The sequence below is a fragment of the Tupaia chinensis genome, unplaced genomic scaffold (genome assembly GCF_000334495.1).
Source record: "Tupaia chinensis unplaced genomic scaffold, TupChi_1.0 Scaffold000159_1, whole genome shotgun sequence".
In the NCBI taxonomy this organism is placed as follows: domain Eukaryota; kingdom Metazoa; phylum Chordata; class Mammalia; order Scandentia; family Tupaiidae; genus Tupaia; species Tupaia belangeri.
In genome coordinates, this window is record NW_006159630.1 from 4,995,696 (window position 1) to 5,002,165 (window position 6,470).

Sequence of the window (6,470 nt, forward strand, 5' to 3'; positions counted from 1 at the left end):
GCCCGAGGGGTTGTGGGGGGGGGGTGTGTAGGGATGTAAGCTGGGAGGTGGGTCACTGCAAGAAAGACACCAGGAGGCAAGTGAGGTCCTAAGATTTTTAGCCTCCAAAACCCAACTTCTTCACCACCACAGCAAAGGAAGCGAGAAGCAGGCCTGAGCGATCCCCTAGAACGAAGAGAAGCATCAAGTGGACTAGTATGTGGCTCTGCCGAGAGGCCTGGACTCTTCTTTCTCATGCTCTGGAGCCCTGGCCTCTTAGGAATATTCGTGCCTCCACCTGGGTCATTACTCAGGCCTGTTGGAGCCTGCTTCCAAAAGACACCACCTTCACATTTGGTGCTAAAACGTTCAAGACAGGCTCACAAGGCATGACAGAGTCTCCTGGCACGGGCCACCTGGCAAAGTTTCCGGCCTGGAAAAGTACAGGAAATGTAGGTTACCCTACAGGCACCATTTCCCAGTTGAGCGCTGGCAGTAACCCAGTGGCCTTGAGCTAATACATTACGTCATTCCCGACCTGGGACAACTTTAGACCAAGAAGCCAGATCTGCAAAACTGATCATCCATTTCAGTCTGGAGGGGCGAAGCTCCCTGTCAAGCCATTGCTTTCCCTGGCAGGAAGTCTTCCTTCTTCCAAGCACCTTTAGCGGCTGGTAGAGTTCTCTTTCAAAAACACAAACTCACTCCTTTGCTCAAAAACTCTATCCCCCGCAGAATTATAAGCTACAAAGCCTGCCACTCACAGGTATCTGTAAACCCTGTCCCCAGCTTTCCTTTGTCCAGGGTGACTATTTTCATCTCCATCCTATCTGTTCATGTATTCGTTCTTTTGTTAGTTCAGTATACTTCTTCAGCAGCAGGATTTACTCAGATGCCATGTTAAGAGTGAGAATATGGGAAGATACTGCACATGAAGCGGACTCCGGGATGCCCTGTCCACGGGACGGGAAGGTACCAGCACAGCTCTGAGATCTCCAGCCGCTCGCCATTGCCCCTCTCTGGAGCCTCTCCCTCTTGCACGTGTGCTCTCTCTCTTGCAGTTCCTTCTAGTTCTTTCGTAAGAGCGAGCATGTACACAAGAGAGACAGGCAGAAAGAGCAGCGCCTTCAACTGGGCCTGGTCATGCTGAGACCCCCGCCTGCTCACCCTTCAGCTCCTGGGGACCTCGGACCATGTGCTGGGGAGCTGCAGAGCCCAAGCCCATGGTCAGCAATGTGGCTCCAGACCTGTAGTGCAACACGGTACCAACAGTGCCCCACAGTGTCACCACAGCTGGGCCTCCTGAAGCCCTTCCTGGGGCCCTCTTCTGGAAGCCCATGCCTCGTGCACTTGCATCGTAAAGCATGTAGCCTTGGGTCAGATCGACCGGAGGACTGGGTCTGGCCCTCCCATCAGACGGAGCTGCCAGCCCTGGGCCCACAGCCACTCATTTCTTCCACTTCTCAGAGCACCTGGCACTTCCCAGAGCCCTGCTGCAGACGGGCTGAGTCGAAGTGAATGAGCCTTTGATTAGGGCTCTATTCTGAGCACAGCGAGCACATCTCCTGACAGCAGGCTGAGCTGAAGCAGCCTTGGGGTAATGCTCTCACTCCCCACCCCACCCCCACCTTTATTTACTTATTTTTATACTTCTTCCTCTTTCTTTTTTAAAAATTTGCCAGAGGGCGCTTGCAATAGTTGGAGAGAGAAAGAGATACAGAGAGACCCCCTCATGGGGACCAACACACCACAATCTCTTCTCTTCCAGCTCTCCCTCCTCTTGGGGGATTTTGGACACGCACACGCATATGCCCAGCACGTTCCACAGTCAGCCATGTGGGATATAGTGCCTTAACCACCATGTCACCGGCTCACCTTGAGACGGCTCTTCTAGCCTGGTGTCCCAAGCAAGGACACGGTGCCTAGGGATGCAGCTTGGCTGAGGCAGAGTTTCCGCAGTGGGATGCACAGCCTGCATCTGATGAAATTCGGAATGACACAGATGACCGGAAGATGACCGGAGGCCTGTAGCTTCCATGTCAGGAAATAAAAATAGCCCGCTCAGACTTCTTGGTGCATGTGTTTTACAGACACAGCCCTCCCTTTGCCCTGACACAGCCGTGTGGCACCTCCCTTCCTGGGCAGATCAGGGCTCGGGGCAGCCAGTCTCCAGGGAGCCCCGGATGTGCCACTGCCGGTCCCACAGCTGGAGGAAGGGCTGGGCTTACTGCCTTAACTGCCCGCAGGAAGGAACGTGGGCTCACAGGGGCCAGACCCGAGGCCACATAACAAGGGGACTGGGCAGAGCGTCCTGAATTCAACCAGGTGAAGCAATTTTTCCAGGACAAGTATGGCCAAGAAGCCCTCTTGGGTCTTGCGGGCAGAGACTGGGCCCACGGGGAAGACAGGCACACTCACCAGAAACCAGTCGCTCCCACTTTCTCCTGGTCGTGGGTGGAAGAGGGGACCACCCAGACCCTGAAATCTCCTGTTACGCCATGAGCAGGTTTCGGTTCCTTATTTGAGTTTGTGAAGATAAAGTTTATCTAGAAAAGAGATTACTGTCAAAAGAAATACATAAGGGCCAGACAGCTATGAAGAAGAGGTGGCCGGCTGACCGGTTGAGTAGCTACGGTTGTTCCCTGCTGCCCAGGTGGGGACAAGGCCATTCTCAGGATCGCCCAGCTCTGCAGTCTCACTTCGGCTAGTCACGCATGCTGCTGCATGGACAACCATGTCAGTCAATGCGTCACGTCTGTCCCACAGCCCCCGCCAGAGGACCTTTGCCCAACCCTGTCCTTTCCGATCTCCGTAAGACCCTCCTCTGTTATTTGTGCCCTGTGGGCTCTTTCAGAGCAACTCACACGCACCGCCCCTCTGCCTTTTCAGGTCACGGGCATGTCACCATGGCCACCTGGCCGTGCAGCTGGTGGGTCTCTGCAGGTCCCAGGGAAGACTCTTACTGATGCTAGCTTTGGACACCAATATGCCCCTTTTCCTTATACCTTTTGCTTTATAGTTGTTCTTTTTGACTCTAGAGGCTGCATTCCACCACAAGGCCACCCCACGCAGTGCCCCCAGAAGGTTCTGTGCTCCCTGTGTGACCTCCTGCTGAGATCACATGTCTGCTGACTCACACCTTCCTGAACACCGCCTCTCACATCCCTTCTGACCTGGTGGGCTCTAGCGTGAGCTCCTCTTAGAGCTTTTCTCTTCCAAAGAAAAATTAAAATTTTTAACTAGATGTTGACGGAATTCGGTGTCAAAAAACTTACTTCACTGGGTTGTTAAGTTCAGATAAGGAAATGTTTGTGGAAACACTTTGCAGATAGCTGGGCTCCGTGTAAATGCTTCCAAGAATGTTCTGAACACAGAGATTATTATTATCATCCTGCCTACAGCTCTAGTTGGTTCCCAGCATCATCCTCCATATTTAGATAAATGACTCCCCGTCTTAAATATCCCCTGAACAGAAAAACAGCATGAAAAGTGTTCAGAAGATCAATCCGCATTTCTGAGGCTCTAGATGCAGACAGGGTCTTTCTGGTAAACCACCGCGGTAGCCCCTACTGCACTGCCTGCGGAAATACCCAGAACTGGGCAATTCCTGGGCGATTCGGGAGAGTAGGGCTTCATTCAGCTCCCAGTTTGGAGGGCCGAGGGTCGTGCGCCACCCTCTGGGGGTCTACAACATGGCAGAGGACAGGATCTCGAGCAAGTGGCTGTCCTTATGTTTCTGCCAGTTCTGGTCTCCTGTGCCCACTTTTTTTTTTTTTTTTTGAGAGGTTTTTGCCATAGGGTGCATGCACTCTCCAGACAGACAGAGAGAGACAGAGACAGAAAGCGAGAAATCACCCCTAGGGAGGATGGCCACGCCGCAATCTCTTCTCCTCCATTCTCCTCTCGGGATCTTGGGCACGCACGCACATGGGCCTGGCATGAGTTTTAAGCCACCGGGTCCAGCACGCGAACCGCAGTCGACTACATGGGAGTCCAGCAACATAGCCATTACACTAACTGCTGGTCCCTCCTGTCCCCACTTTTAAACACACCAGAACTCACAGGGGCTCTGCCCTAAAGGTCTTACCATACCTGAAGGCCGCCTCCTGGGACACCATGAAGGGATTAAATTTTCACTTAACAGCTTTACAATGCACCCAAGTCCTAGTGCACGAATGTGGGGGGGGAGCGTGAGAGCTATAGCAACAACCTTCTACGTGTGTTCACGGGCTACATGACTGCCGGGTGTCAGTGGCACATGCAGATACGGTCACGCAGGTCAGCTGGGCCCAGCACGCTCTGACAGCCCTCCAAGTCCAGAGTGCTCACTCGACTAGAAAATGCTGAGGTGTGGATGCACAACGGGTCCTAAAGAGCTCTGTGCCTGCCTGCTCTGCCCTCGTGGTGGCCTCCGATCAGGAGCCGTGCGTGCTAGGGCACGTCCCCCTCAGCTGCCTGTGGGACATTAGTGGAGGTTCTTCTGTGCCCCAGAAATGTACAACCATGCTGATGCAAAACCAAGGGCCCGCCTGACCTTCCTCCGTACCCTCAGGGGACGTGAAGTGCAGCTGAGCTTCACAGCAGGGAGCAGAAGACATGTCCCCGCATGAGGCTCAGGAAGGGTCAGCCTGGTGCCCTGTGTCCAGGGACTGCCATAGCAATCCACCGCCTGCCAGGGGAACTGACATGTGCTCCTCACACTCCAGAGCCTGGAAGTCCGGGGGCGGGGGGTGGGGGGAGGGGGGTGTGGGATCAAGGTGCTGGCAGGACTGCCCTTCTGAGGCTCTGCGGGAGGGGCCTTCTCCTCTGAGTGCCTGTCGGGGGGAGGGGGAACCGAGAGTCAGAACTGTAGTCCCAAGTGAAGTTTGCGTATCTTTTTATAGGGGGTCAGTTATTAGGGGTTTTTATGTAAATAGTTACAGACGTTGAATCAAGTAGGTTAATTATTTTGGGGGAGTGGGTTTCTATGTAAGTAGTTATGTTGTTAAAAGGTCCTGGGCTAGTTAGTAGAGACAGTAGTAGGTACAGGATATCGTACCTGTACCGATATGGTTTTCTGTACAGCTAGTTCAAGTTATTTTCTCATGAGAAGAGCAGCTAGGTTTACAGAAGCAGACAGCCATGTTAGGGTAAGGGAACAAAATGGACGAACAGTTGTTCATGTGTAAGATCTAATATGTGACCTTCCGCACCTATCACAGTCCACGACAATCTCATCTCGAGATTCTTAGATGCTATTTTTTCAAATGACTCATAGGTGCCAGGTGTAGGACTTGAACAGGTCTGTTTGGGGGCCGCAGTTAACTCTGCTGCTGCCGGAAAGCAGACCCCCGTGGGAGGGAGGATGCGCACTTTCCTGGCCCTCTCCCGGCCTCAGCCTCTGAAGCATGAGGTCACGAAGAATGGGCTGCGCCCCACGGCCTGGCCTTCCGGACCGCGAAGGGCTCACTCTTGCCTGACCCATCCACACTGTTGCCCTCAAAGCGGAAAGAGGCCAAACGAAGGGCAAGACAGGCCTGCCTAACACCTGGTAGACTCCGGTCCCTGAACGGTCCCGAGAATAAGGGAGAATGCTGTCCTGGGTGGCTTCGCTGGCCTCATTCAAAGGTCACGCACACCGTCCAGTCACATGGTGCACCGGCACCCAGCGGGCTCCTGAGTGGGTCAGGGGAACATTCAGGGAACCCCTGCGACAGTGACAACCTGAGGTAATTCCACACCCAGGGAAACCGAGGCAAGAGGAGGTCTGTGTTTAAGCCCCACAGATAACTCGGAGCTCAGAAACCTGTTTGACTCCTCTCTGTGCGTGACACCTAAATACAGTGCCTGATTTCACCTAGAGAGTAACAGCGGTCCCCCGACCTGCGCTGACCCCACAGGCCCAGTCTAGGCCCTTCACACCCATCACCGCTCACCCCTACAACAGCCGTTTCCCAGAGCGGGACACCAAGGTACAGAAGAGGAAGGTGACTTCCAGGGCAGAGAACTGGAGCCTGACACCGACTGCAGTGCTCACGGTGATGCCATTGCACCCCCTTCTTTCTATTTAGCTCACAGTTTTCCTACTTCATGTTCGTTCTCCCAGGTCACCAGATCCAAGACACCTATGTCCACAAGTCACGGCAAAAAGCCATCACGCATAAGCACGTAGGTAAGTAGAAAGACAGGTGGCATCTAGCTCAAGGCTCAGAGTGAGGACAACCCCATGACCTAGACCTTAACTAAGGGAGCCAGACCCCACTTGGCTGACCTTGGATCAAGTCCTGGCCCCCACAGCTGGAAAACACACCAGGTGTATGCATGTGTGCCCCAAATCCCAGGGGAATGGAGAAATGGAGAAGGGATTGCAGTGTGACCACGCCCCACTGGGGAGATGCTTTCTCCCTCTCCCTTCCTCCTCTCTCTGGTGAGAGCACACACCTTCTGGCAACCGAAAGAAGAAAGAAAAGAAAGAAAAGAGAGAAAGAGAGAAAGAGAGAAAGAGAGAAAGA

General features: G+C 53.6%; 1 long non-coding RNA gene across 1 annotated transcript in view; it reads left to right on the plus strand.

The window, feature by feature from the left end:
• Positions 1 to 6,470, plus strand: part of LOC102496929 (uncharacterized) — a 9,888-nt gene that overhangs the window by 2,115 nt on the left and 1,303 nt on the right. Inside the window, exon 2 of the long non-coding RNA XR_334145.2 lies at positions 6,065 to 6,130. This is a non-coding gene — a long non-coding RNA (uncharacterized LOC102496929). The remainder of the gene's footprint in view (positions 1 to 6,064; positions 6,131 to 6,470) is intronic.